A 12,810-nucleotide genomic window follows, 5' to 3' on the forward strand; every position below is an offset into this window, starting at 1 on the left:
TTTTCCTCGCTGTTACTGCGGGAGTATTTCAGCGTAGCAAAGCCCGGTTACCATTTTGGATAGGAAAAAAAACAGTTCTTTGTTGATAGCTGCTCGTGTGCGTCGACTATTTCCAGAGGCAGCCGGATCGATCTCGCGAAAAACGAACGCTCCGTTGGGTTACAGATTCCGCTGGAAGCCAGAGTGATTCTCATCCTCGACCGTTAGTCAAAATTCATTTATTCATATTTCAGAGTAAACAGCCATTTCTGCGACGACGAAGAGAAAAGCATAATTTATGATCGAAGGCGGAGAATTGGAGAAACGGGTGAACGGTTTACAAAGCCTTGTGTTAAATCTGGTAACTAATTGGGTAAATGCTATTTCGTATAGCAAGAAGATTGAAACGAAATATGAAAATGCCGATGCATGATTTTTAATAGATCGAAACCGCTAAATAAAGAACGAACTTGCTGGTTTCGTAGTTAGTTTCTATTTCTTCCAATCGATACGGGCAATTTTTATTTTGCATCAAAATCCGCGGTCCAGCCAGTCTCGTGACAAATATTGTTCATATTTTTGTTACAAATTTTTAATAAAGTATTTTTGAGACTATGTTTATATGACATTTTTTTCTTGTTTTCGCTCGTTCGCTGCTACTGTTCGGTCGAATGAACTCCTGGAATACCCTGTATGAACGATATTTTTACGAAAGGACATGCATAGATCCGCAATGATTCTAATAGTCATTCTGACAATGAAAGATGAATGAAATTATTGCGATAATTTTTTGCCACGATTTGAAGACAATTCGGAGGCCACGTGATACGATTCTAAGGCAATTCGGAGACCACGTGATACGATTTTAAAGCAATTCAAAAGCCACGTGATACGAATCGAAGACAATTCGAAGGCCACGTGACACGATTCGAAGACAATTTGGAGGTCACGTGACGCGATTCGAAGACAATTCGGAGGCCACGTGACACGATTCGAAGACAATTTGGAGGTCACGTGACGCGATTCGAAGACAATTCGGAGGTCACGTGACGCGATTCGAAGACAATTCGGAGGCCACGTGACACGATTCGAAGACAATTTGGAGGTCACGTGACGGGATTCGAAGACAATTCGGAGGCTACATGCTACTATTCGAAGGTAATAAATTCATAAAAAAATCACGAAATTCGAAATATCGACCAAATCGATCAAACTGGACCAAAAATGGTCCATAAGCAGTCAAAAATGGCCGAAAATGTCCAAAGATGACGTAGAACTAGCACAGGGAACTTCACAGCAACCCGAAATTTGGCATTTCCGGCAGAAACCACTGCGTCTCGCGAACGCGCGATCACCGAAAACCGAGATTTCATATTTTCGCGAGTCTCGTCGCGGTCGATTTGTCAGCGAATTCGCAGAAAAATATTCCCTCCTCGAGTCGGCAGAGGCCCGTCGGAAAATTAGTATCGCGTTACGCTCGCCGCGGTTTAATCGCGAAATGAAACGCTAGACCATGAAGCAGTGCTGCAGAAAAATTTGAAAAAATATTGCGATCCCGAGACACGGCGGGGGGGGGGGGGGATCACGACGATACCGAGCGGGGTTTAGCCGGTCGAATCCGCTGTGTTTCGTGCTCGTCGAGCATTTTCGGGACGAAACAAAACGGAAATCGTCGCTTTTGTGCCACGGTCACGCGTTTTTCTTTTTTCCTTTTTTTTTTGGTTTTGTTTTGTTTCGTTTCGTTATTCCCCCGAACGGCGGAAGGTAAACAGGACGTAACGGTGATTAGTTCTTATCAGCGCAGCTTTTTTCCGGCGGCCTGATAAAATTCCGGGTTTGTTTGACGAAATGCGAAGCTTATCTCTCTCGCAGGTGAACGCTTTGGAATTTCGTTTGTTTATAGGATTGTTGGGAGATTCTCGTCTGTTCGTGCGTCAGAAGCTATTTCATTTGCCGTCTGGTTAAATTCGCTCGGGCGGAACGGTTCCGACAAATACTCGCTGCGACTTGTCGGCGAATAAAATTCTCTATAATTCGCTCCACACGAAGTTACGTCGGAGAAATCGTGCTTAGATTCTGCGAGATTTCTTTGGGCGACGGTTTCGCGGAGTTTCGTAGACTCGTCTGTGTACGCGCGATTCTCCGCGCTAATTCTAAACGGTGCCAGGAACGCGTGAAATCCGCGACCACCTTTTTACGACAATTTACAATATTCTGTATTTTTTATTTTAGTTGGAAACTTCCATATTGGTTCCGTAAGGAACGCGTTAGAAAAAGTTTCACGAAAGTTGCGGTCCTCTAGCAAAAATAATTGAGGCATCGCAGAAAGCAGAAAATTCGCATAAACGAAGGAAAGACAAAAGAGTTTATCTCGAGTATAAATAAAAACTGTAAACGTTGTACGAGTCACAAGACTCGATTTCACGTGCATAAAATGCGCTTTGTATAATATAGAAATACAGCAAATTTTCCTTAATTTTCCATCAGCTTGTAAAGAAAGAAACGGACAATTTGGGAAGCGGAGATACGATCATACGAACCTTGCGCATCGTTCTCGCAATTCTTGACGATCGGCAACTATAAGAAAGCCGCGAGATCGAATAATCGTGTCTACTCTTCCCAAATTGTCCATCTTTGTTTACAAGCTGAAGAAACATCGGAGAGAATTTAACCAAAAGTCAGCAAAATAATTTCAGATTCGCAGTTAAAACGGCTTCGGGTTTGCAAACGGTGAAAATTAATTCGCGGCTAATGCTTCCGACCAGATACTTATTTCCGTAGGTTGCAGTTAGCCGCAGGAACGCGACGGACGCGTAAAATCCGCGCGGCTCGGGCTCGTAAAACTGTGCAGCGCGTCGGGCGAGTCGTCTCGACGATAAAACGTCGCGCCTGTCTATCGGGACGCGACGGTATCGGAACGACGGCGGGGTCCGTTGACGGATCGGGGGTTTCGGCTGCGGCCGGCAAAAATATGGCGGTGAAATTCCGCGCGGCCGCAAACTCGCCACCCCGGAAATTGTGATGTAAACCGTGGCGGATCGGGCGACGCGACAAACGAGGATAATGAAAGCATTGCGCCAACGCCGGCCTGTCCGGCCGAGCTATATTGAAAAAAACGGTGACGAGAGATAGATAGAGATAGACAGAGATAGACAGAGATAGACAGAGATAGAGAGAGAAAGAGAGAGAGAGGGAGAAAAAAAAAGAAAAAAATATTCGACGATGGTTTTGCCGGTCGCTTGATGCGGCCGTCGTTAACGAGTCGTGGTATTTTTAATAACACCTGTGCCCCGCGGATTCTGGGTCAGAATTGTAATGGAGAGACTTTTATTTGACTTCGCTCCGTTGCTGGTCGCGTGTGTGTCCGTGTACGCGTGTGTGCCGGCTGATTGCACCCGGCGCCGGAGAAGAGCTGCGGGGCACAGGTAGCGGATCACCCTGCCAGGAGGGTAGAACCGAGCCGAATCTACCTGGAGAAGCAAATGGGCGACGGGGAGAACTGGATTTTCTTCGGAGATCCCCGGCCTTTTAGGGAGTAGAATGCTGCGAGAGTGACGAATGCGTTTGGCAACGGCCGGCTGAATCCGCTCGAGGAAACGTCGATGGAAAGCCGGCATTATCTCCGAATTTCCTACCGGGTTTTCCGCCGGTTTGCATGGAACTGCCGGCAGAATTTTTCCGCCGGATACTAATTCCGGTAAACACTTGTTTGTTTCCGGCGAACGCGGCAACGATGTTTGCTACGCCGAATTTTTGTTGGCTCGCTTCTATTGGGTCCGCCTGATTTTCATCTCTCCGTCGCAGAGAGACGTTTAATTGAAAAGCTCGCTCGCTCGCGATCGCCGGACGGCTGATTTTTACGGGAAATAGAGAAATTGCTCGCATTATTCGCGAGACAGAAAGAAAACCTTCGTTGACGTTTCTTTTTTTCTTCGATTGTTTTGCTGCGTTGGAAATAATGAAATAGCATTTTTTCTTTTTTTTCTTCTTTTTTTTTAATTCGTGAAATATTTTCACCGTTTTGCATTCGCTCTATTCGTGTTTGTCATATACATATACATATATGCATCAAATCCGCGGTCCGGTGATCACAATTCTACGGTTTTTGACAGACGGCATAACGAAAAAGCTCGGACAAAAAGCGTCCCGGCTCGTTGCGATGCGACGGACATGTGTGTACGCGCATAGATCCAAATAGAATTACGAATCATGATGTGCTCTAACTTGTAATGTATTCTGTCATGACGTACCGCGACTGTATATCATAACGCGAGGTTATGGTAACATCGTTCCGATGCGGATCTAAACGGAATGACAAATTATAATGCACTTTACTTACAATGTGTTCTGTCACGGTGCACCGTTATTGATCATTGTAATGTTGATCGCGAGATCAGCGGTCTGACGTGAATTATATACGGGGTTACAAATTATGGTGTACTTTATTTGAAATAAAATTTTTGTTCACGGCATGCTGCAACTCGAAATCACGATGTAATTTTTTAACTCTTTGCGTTTGGACGTGGATCATAAAACAGAGTTACGAATTATGGAATACTTTATTTAAAATAGATTTTTTTAATGGCATACCGCAATTTGAAATCGCGATATAATTTTTTAACTCTTTGCACTTATCTTTTTGGCTGAATCATAAACAGACTTGCAACTTATGAAGTATTTTATTTAAAATAAAATTTTTTTTAATGATATACTGCAATTCGAAATCGCAATATAATTGTTTAATTCTTTGCATTTGGACGTGGATCATAAAACAGAGTTACGAATTATGGAATACTTTATTTAAAATAGATTTTTTTAATGGCATACCGCAATTCGAAATCGCGATATAATTTTTTAACTCTTTGCACTTATCTTTTTGGCTGAATCATGAACAGACTTGCAACTTATGAAGTATTTTATTTAAAATAAAATTTTTTTTAATGATATACTGCAATTCGAAATCGCAATATAATTGTTTAATTCTTTGCATTTGGACGTGGATCATAAAACAGAGTTACGAATTATGGAATACTTTATTTAAAACAGATTTTTTTAATGGCATACCGCAATTCGAAATCGCGATATAATTTTTTAACTCTTTGCACTTATCTCTTTGGCTGAATCATGAACAGAATTGCAAATTATGGAGTACTTTATTTGAAATGAAATTTTTTTTAACGGCATGCTGCAATTCGAAATCACGATATAGTTCTTTAACTCTTTGCGCTGAGATCTGAATCATGAACAGAATTGCAACTTATGAAGTATTTTATGTAAAATAAAATTTTTTTTTAACGGCATACTGCAATTTGAAATCGCAATATAATTTTTTAACTCTTTGCATTTGTACGTGGATCATAAAAACAGAGTTACAAATTATGGAGTACTTTATTTAAAATGTATCTGTTCAAAGCATTCTGCAATTGAAAAATACAAAGTAAATTATAAAAACAATATTTAGACTGATCCATAAATCGAATCAAAAAATTCGCGATTACAATGACCAGAGAATATCTTCATTCTCTTAAGTAGAACCGATGAAAAATGATCAGACCCGACTTCCAAGATCAATAACCCTTAACTAGGACTACCAAATCAAAGTGATTAAGGATTCTGATTTTTTCTTCCACAGTTCCTGAAATTAGAGTAACGTTTCTACGACAGGCTTTTAAACCTTTGCACTCGAGACTATTTTAACTCCAAAATGAAGACATTTGTTTCAACGTGAAGTATGTCCATTTGTTATGATTGTTTTTATTTGATTGCATATGAAATTGAACGCGTATGCTTAGACTCATATAAGACTTATATAACTTAAGACTTATATAAGAAATATATAGAAGACTTATATAACAGGCTTATAAAAGGCTTATAAAATAACCTTGACAATTTATCGAATGCAGACAAATTCTAATAACGTAGAAATTCTTTTGAAAATGCAATTTTCAGCGTCGCCTCAGAGTCGCCACTCGAGTGCAAAGGGTTAAATAAACTTCATTATTCAAACCTATGTTATCACAAAGATCGCACGAATCCAATCTCGTCATTCGTATTAAAAAATTCTATCCTTAAAAGAGAATGTTTTCCCAAGCCTCTCGAGTATTTCCGCGCTCGTTTCTCCCCTCGGCAACGAATCCATCGCGAGCAACGACAATCGTCGCGTTACTCGGGAGCTTTCCGAGCAAACCTCAGACGTGTTCCGGATTAAACCGCGACTTCCGGCGGCGGCGAGGTCCCTTCGCCGTGCAATAACCCGCGACTACGAAATTTCATAATGTCCGCAATTATGCGGGATGATCCGACTGTCTCGTGCTCCGCGGAACGCGCGGCCTCGCTCGATATCCAGGTAATGAAAATATCTGCCGGCAGATCTATTTGTCCATTGTTATTAAGCTGGCGCGCGCCGGTGGAGCGGGGAGGGAGGGACGAAGGGTCGGCCGAGGGTAGCGAAGTCGATAGCAGACCGCCGCCGCTCCGTTATTCTCGTTCCGGCTTATCGAATTAACTCGCAAAATATCTTCAGAGAAGGATTCCCCACGGTCGTCCAGATTTAAGAACGGGATTTACCGGAGACGAGCGCTCGAGAGACGAGAGCGGGCTCCGAGGTTCTCCAGCGGGCCGGGAGAGAGTCCGCGCTGAAAGGAGGAATCGTCGAGGAGCCGAGCGCGCAGTGAAATGAATCGCGACTCCAGCAAATAAGAATTCAATTTTTCACGATCTTTTTTCTATTAGTTAACGTAGAGTTTGCTCGAGATTGTGCTCGTTGTAATTTGATCCTCGTAGTCGAATGTTCGTTGAAACTGAAAAATTATAGTGTACTCGCGTGTTCAGTGAAATAGTGATATGATACGATACAAGGTGTCCCAAAATTATTGTACGAGCGGGAAATGAGGGGTTCCTGGGGTCATTTGAAGCAACTTTTTCCTTAGCGAAAATGCGATCTGCGGCTTCGTTTACGAGTTATTAACGAAAAACGGTAACCTATGAGAGGCGAGCTCGGCTGCCGCGCGAGACAGCCGAGCCAGTGAGCTTCGCGCGCTCGTTGGCTGGACCGCCTTGCGCCGGCCGAGCTTGCGTCTTATTGGTCGCCGTTTTTCGTTAATAACTCGTAAACGAAGGCGCCGATTGCATTTTCGCTAAGGAAAAAGTTGCTTGAAATGACCTCAAGAATCACCCCTTTCCAAGCTGTTAATGTAATTATGTAATTATACCCTATGTAATACGAATGATATTCCTGCAAGTAGAGACATAGAGAAAATATGGATAATGAATAAACAAATAACTGACTAAATAAATTAATGAATGAATGAATACACAAATAAATAAATATAGGTACTCGTAAACGATGCATCGTTGTTCGGCATTAAAAGGGTTATTACGAACTCTGCGTCGAAGCAACTGAATTCGCAACCGCCGTTCGCTGAAAGGATCCGACATAAATGACGCTCTGGATTCGTTCTTCGAACGGGAACGGCACTCGAAATACCGTGCTTCACGCCGCAACCAGAGGCGCAGCTTCTCAAATTACCATTTAAAGCGGCCTCTTAATTAAAATTTCTTCCTCGAACGCGACCCGAAAGCGCACCCGGTGCTCTCAGATTTTCAGTTTCATTCGAGCAGGCTCGTCCGCGATTCGGTTTAGATTCGCTTGATCAAGTGCCGAGGTGGAAAACGGGGGGATCGGAGCTCGGAGTTTTGAATAATCCAGCATGATCTTCGACGACCGGAGATACTCGAGATGAACGGAACCTGAGCGAGAGAAGCGCGCGAACGTCGTCGTCAGCATTAAACGCTCCTCGACGGTTTTTCCGCGAGTGGATTCCGCGATATTCATACGCATCTTGATGCTTGGCGTATGAGAGGGAGAGAGAGAGAGAGAGAGAGAGAGAGAGAGAGAGAGACAGCCGAACACGTGGTTGACGTCATCATTAAGTCGAGTGCTCGGCCCGGCCCTAACTACCAGCTCGCGTGATCTACCCCCCGCGCGGCGTTAATCGCTCGATAGCGCGCGAACACGCTTGGAAAATCGCCACCATTTTCTGCTGTCTATCCTCGAACACGTGAACACCGTTCTCGCGGTTTTGTTTCGACTGTAACGCTTCCACGTGGCCGGGAGACCGCCCGGAATTCGCGGTAAATTGGGTCGGCCTGCGCGGAAATTCCGAGGACATCTTAATCTTCGCAACTTCCAATTACCGAGACATTTTCCAGGCCTGATTTTCTACTCGTGGTAACCGAAAAGAGGAGTCGGTCAATGGACCTGCCAATTATTCAGATTGAGGATGGGAAATTGCATGATCGAATGTTTCTAAAATTATTGTATGCAGAAGGTCAATTTAATCCAATTACATCGTACTCCGTAATCAATGTTATTCAATTACGTCGTAGTTCGTAATCAATGTAATTCAATTACATCGTAATTCGTAATCAATGTAATTCAATTACATCGTAATTCGTAATCAATGTAATTCAATTACATCGTAATTCGTAATCGATGTAATTCGATTACATCGTACTTCGTAATCAATGTAATTCAATTACATCGTACTTCGTAATCAATGTAATTCAATTAGGCCGTACTCCGGTAATCAACGTAATTCAATTACATCGTACTCCGTAATCAATGTAATTCAATTACATCGTACTCCGTAATCAATGTAATTCAATTACATCGTACTCCGTAATCAATGTAATTCAATTACATCGTACTTCGTAATCAATGTAATTCAATTAGGCCGTACTCCGGTAATCAACGTAATTCAATTACATCGTACTCCGTAATCAATGTAATTCAATTACATCGTACTCCGTAATCAATGTAATTCAATTACATCGTACTTCGTAATCAATGTAATTCAATTAGGCCGTACTCCGGTAATCAACGTAATTCAATTACATCGTACTCCGTAATCAATGTAATTCAATTACATCGTACTCCGTAATCAATGTAATTCAATTACATCGTACTTCGTAATCAATGTAATTCAATTAGGCCGTACCTCGTAATTTTTACAATTTCATTACATCGTACTCTGTAATCAACGTAATTCAATTACATTGTACTCCATAATCAACGTAATTCAATTACATCGTACACCGCAATCAATGTAATTCAATTACATTGTACTCCATAATCAATGTAATTCAATTACATCGTACTTTCTAATTCTTACAATTTAATTACTCGCCATTTCATAACAGTCGACCAATCTCAACTACAAGTTGCATTGTAATTGAATCGAATGTAGATCGCGAATTACGAATCGCAATGCAATCGAGTAACTTTGTAATTATAATTCCTTGAGTAATTCAATTGTAATGCAGCGCAACACCGCGCGAATTATACGGCAAATCCAACGCCCCGTGGGCTCGATCCGAATTCATCGGCGTCGAATCGGTCAGCGTCGTTTTCGCCCGTTAATTCTCGGCTCATTTAATATACGTTATTAGCTTCCTCGGCGTCCCGATTATATCGACGCGAATTCCGCGCTAGAATTGAAATGTACGCATTGCCGATGAATTATCCGCCGTTTCGATCCCCGCCGCCGCCGCCGCCGCCACTGCTGCCGCCGCTGGCGTTCCAATTGTTACCGGATCAACCGACCCGATTTTTATCATTTGTTTGCCGAACGTATCAGCGAGTAATCCACTACTTTCTTAATCCGATTTGCCGCAGACAATAGCGTTAAATCGGAACATCCCCCTTGTATTTTGTTCTCGAGACGCGGCGCGGCCCAACCTCAATCCCGACGGTGCACCGTCCGAAGAGTGCACGAGAGATCCTCTTGCACAATAAAATGCACCGTTCACCCGTTTAATCAACGATTTAATCAACGATTTCATCAACGTTTTTATCGACGATTTCATTAACAATTTCATCAACGATTCGATCAACGATTCGATCAACGACTCGAGCTTGTAAGATACTGATCATCAATCACTATGTCGCATCATTAATTGCATCTCTAGTCACGATTCATCTTTATGCGCTCATGGTATAGCATGTACATAATTTAGATCGAATGCTATTCTTTTTTTAGTTTCGTCGCAGGAAGTTCCCTGTTCTGCGAAAGAAACGCATTCTCTCGATCCGTCTCTTACAGAATAACTTATGGTAGCGCGGATTCGCATAAATCATGATACGGAAATACATTAGTCGCCCGTCAATTTATTCTTCTATTGATTTATAGTTCTTCTAATAATCATTTTTCTCAAAATAAGTAAGCGACCGTTCACTTAAAAATGTGTGTGTGGGTGCGTACTTGTTACAGCTTATTATAATTAATTTTTTATTATGATATAACTTAATTATGGTATAATTTTTAATTGTAATACAAATTTGAGAAGTTATAACAATTTCCTGCCTTTTCACGTTCATTTAATTGTCTTCGTACTTTTGCAAAGCGATGTACAGTAATGTCTCCCTTACTGACGCTCAGATTGTCCACTAGAATGGACAATTTGGGAAGAGGAGATACGATTATTCGAGCCTTGCGGCTCGCTTTTATAATTGTGGACAATTTATAACTATAAAAATAAACCGCAAGGCTCGAATAATCGTGTCTCCTCTTCCCAAATTGTCCATTTTTGTGGTCAATCTGAGCGTCAGTAAGGGAGACATTACTGTATCATATGCGTGAATTCGAAAGAACCGAACGGAGTAACGATAGCTGTCTTTGGAATATCCTGTTCTCTGATCGGAATCTGCCGGTACGCGCGCACTAAATCTATAGTCGAAAATACAATTTTTTCAAAAAGAAACGCGGAACATTTCTTGCAGAAATGGGATCGGGCAACGGTCCGGAATGGTTACACTGTCTAAGCGACGGAGATCACCGCACGATCGCCATTCCCCATTCTTCTTCGGCACTAGATGTAACAGAGACACCCGCGAACTCTTGGAAAGACGACATAGTCCCTGTTGCATCATAAATGCAAATTCAGCCTTGGCGATCCGCGGACGAAATGAACCCTCAGCGTTCCACGCGTTTTCCGAGTACAGTAATGTCTCTCTAATTGACGCTCAGATTGTCCAGAAAAATGGACAATTCAGGGAGAAGAGAGACGATCCTCGCGGTTCATTTTTATAGTCACGAATCGTCAACAACTATAAAAACGAGCTGCAAGGCTCGAATAATGGTATCTCATCTTCCCAAATTGTCCATTTTTGTGCGTCAATCTGCACGTCAATTAGAGAGACATTACTGTACCACGAAATCAATCGAAAAGTCGAAGGTTTCTTCGAGCCGCGCGCAATTTGTCGGGCGAGCGAAGCTGTTAGCGAACGATAAAATGAAAAATGTGCATTCGAGAGGGGAAAAAACGGTCGGCCGGTTCCCGGAGAAAAAGCGACGCGCCCGTTTCCGTCTCGAACGACCGTTGGCCGGCGTTTATTCGTCCGAGTTCCGAGCGCGGACAGATGTTAACACTGAATTAACACGTAGGACGCGCCGGCTCGGAGTGCCGAGGCGAGTTAACAGCCCGGCCCGGGCGTCGATATGATCGCAATTTCAGCTTACAACCATAATTAACGCGGACCGTGCATCGGCACACTTGACTGGGCTCCACTAAAACGTACTTTACCGACCATTACCCGCGATGGATGCCGCCAGGCGCCACGGCGAACAACGATCCATCGAACGCAAAACTACCGCGCGGAGCCGGCCGCGGCCTCGGCGTTCCTGCTGTCGCGTTTGCCCTCGGCCATTCCGCCTCCCAATGCCCCGCGAAATTTAGCCGCGAAAAAAGCCTTCACGCGCGATTTATCTCCGGCCCCGGCGTTAACGAAAATTTCATTCGGTTATCGCCGCCGCCGCAATGGACACAGTTTTCCGCGCTCCCGCCGCGGGCTAATTGATCGTCGGCCTGCCTGATCGTCAACGGCGCGCGTCGACGCTACCTAAAACGGTACAAACGCGACAAAGTTATCCGCACTTTCCATTGCAAACCCCTTTGACGAGGGTCCACGCGGCGGACGGATATTTCTTCGCAAACGATTCTCGATCGGATTCAGCGGAGCTGAAATAGCGCGCTCCGTCTCGTCGACGGTGCGTTTCGATTTTTATTTATTTATTTCCCTCTTTTTTTGCAGGCACGCGCGTCCCTTTGGTGATCTTTTTCGATGTCGCTCGACCGGTACCGCATTTAATTGTATTGTATAATACGAACAATAAACGCGGAGGGACGAATATTTCTTATTGAACGCGCGATGTTTTCGAATGAAATGCCCGCGTTATTTTCGGTACGGTGAAATCCCCCCCCCCCCCCCTAACGGGGAGATTAAATTTGGTCGTAATGGCAATCTCTGTGTACAGGGTGATTTATATAATTGTAATATGCTCTGGGTCTTTGTTTCGATCGAGATTGGACGAGAGAGATGAAGGATCTTCTAAAGGAAAAATTGATAGTTGTCAGGGTGATTCGAAAAAATATGTTCATTAACGCTAAACACTTTCTTCTTTTTTTAGATTATTTATTGTAGAACGTTTTTTAACTATTTCCATTACCGAATTAAGTTGTCCTACAGTTATTGCTTCGCTATTGTTGGCCATATGCTTCTAGCACATTTTCTGAATTTATATTTTAATATATTTTATATTCCTTAAAATGTAAATTTATACTTTTGATATTCCTTAACATATAAATTTATATTTTAATATATTTTATATTCCTTAGAATGTAAATTTATATTTTAATATATTTGAATATATTTTAATATGCACATTTTATATTCCTTAAAATATAAATTTATATTTTAATATATTTTAATATGTACATTTTATATTCCTTAAAATGTAAATTTATATTTTAATAAATTTTATATTTACATTT

The 12,810-nt window shown here is 42.5% G+C and overlaps 1 protein-coding gene across 2 annotated transcripts in view; it reads right to left on the bottom strand.

The window, feature by feature from the left end:
- sfl (N-deacetylase and N-sulfotransferase sfl) overlaps nucleotides 1-12,810 on the bottom strand; it is a 755,463-nt gene that overhangs the window by 211,518 nt on the left and 531,135 nt on the right. The window lies entirely within an intron of this gene.

This window comes from Megalopta genalis, chromosome 12 (assembly GCF_051020955.1).
Source record: "Megalopta genalis isolate 19385.01 chromosome 12, iyMegGena1_principal, whole genome shotgun sequence".
Classification (NCBI taxonomy): domain Eukaryota; kingdom Metazoa; phylum Arthropoda; class Insecta; order Hymenoptera; family Halictidae; genus Megalopta; species Megalopta genalis.